Here is a 1,535-nt window from a genome sequence, read left to right as displayed (position 1 = left end):
CTAGAAATTAGTATTGAATCATGGTGTGAGGTTTTCTGGTGAGGTCTAAAATTGGCTATGAACTCGCTCACCTTGGAGCCACCCAGAAAAACAAAGGCCCACGTAGGACGTGAGGACGTGGTCTGAGCTGGTGTAACTAGAGCTTCACTGGAACAGCCGAGCTTCATGAGATTAGAGAGCCGTGCCCTTGGCGTCAGGTTCTGTCATTCTCGGGGATGTCCTGCTGTTGCCCCTGTCTCTGAGAGCCACTGCACGAACCGCCACCGAGCCTGCAGTGCTGTATACATTCGCACTGTGAGCTTGGGTGGCCTTTGGCAGACGTGGGGCAGGGGTGAGCCCTCACAACGAAGATGTAAATTCAGTGTTGCTGAACGTTTCCTTTTCAAATAAGCTTTTATTGATTGAACTTGTAATATATCTTTGGGGCTGGATGGCCCCTTGTTAGTCAATGATTTTATTTTAAGCTCTTCCTCCTACACTGTAAGCATAAAAAGTCAGTTCAGTATCACACCTCTGCCGACTTCCCTTGCTTTATTTTGCACTGGATTCAGGCGTTTACTGTCACCTTGTGATTTAAGACTGCTGTAAACTGCGGATTCCCTGTGTGCTACGCTTTGCTGATTCTGAACCCCTCCTCATTTTCCTGCTCTCACCTGCCGGGCTCCTGTCGTGTTGACTTTGCCGCGTCAACTCTGTGCCATCTTCTAAGTGCGGCACGGCAAGAAAGGGCACTAGCCGGAGGAACGGGCCTTCTTGCCCTTCCCTTTCGTTGCCCGCTGCAGCCCACCCTGTGGACTACGCAACACAGGCCCGGTGAGACGAGTCAGCTTTTATACCCTGCCCCGTTACTAGCGCTTTACAACAAGGACTGATGAAATGGCAAAGCATCCAGCCATGCACAATAAAATCACGCTTAAAAGCAGTGATACATTAAAATGGTGGGAGAAAAATAGAATGAACTACCAGAGGAAAGGTCGGGGACCAACAAGACAAGCCCTGCATTGAGTGTGCAAATGCATCTGCAGCGCTGTTGCAGAAAGCGGGGGATACTGAGCGGAAGGCGTGTCTTCTCGATAGCTGTTGGACCTTGAAGTCTCTAAAAAGGCTACTGCTTTATTATTGATCACCATTAGGAGAGGTGCAGAATGTGTGCAGACAGAGGCTCGTGTATACACCATGTGTACCATGCCTTTTTCTCTTGTGAGAAACTCGAGACGGCTGGCACAATGCTTGGCCCAACTTGATGCTAACAACAACGACCCTGCGGGGTAGGACAGGTCAGCTGGTGAGCTCCATGGCCAGGCAGGGTCTAGAAGCTGGATCGCCACAGCTCTAGCCCCAGCTCTGCATGCTGAATCGCTGCCCGTGCCAACTGTGTTTTCCTGGGTGGTGCCAACCATTAGCAAGTTCACAGCTAATTTTTACCTCACCAGAAGGCCTAGCAGCATGACTGAATACTAATTTCCAGAGATACGATGACACATTATTCAGACTGGGAAAGCATTTATTAAAATGTTACATATTCTCAGAGACAC

General features: G+C 49.4%; 1 long non-coding RNA gene across 1 annotated transcript in view; it reads left to right on the top strand.

Moving 5' to 3' along the window:
• Nucleotides 1-1,535, top strand: part of LOC123036762 — a 6,840-nt gene that overhangs the window by 2,446 nt on the left and 2,859 nt on the right. The gene's annotated exons all lie outside the window — the stretch shown is intronic.

Source organism: Varanus komodoensis, unplaced genomic scaffold (assembly GCF_004798865.1).
Source record: "Varanus komodoensis strain SLA01 unplaced genomic scaffold, ASM479886v1 scaffold8144, whole genome shotgun sequence".
Taxonomy (NCBI): domain Eukaryota; kingdom Metazoa; phylum Chordata; class Lepidosauria; order Squamata; family Varanidae; genus Varanus; species Varanus komodoensis.
This window is presented reverse-complemented; position numbering and strand designations above follow the sequence as displayed.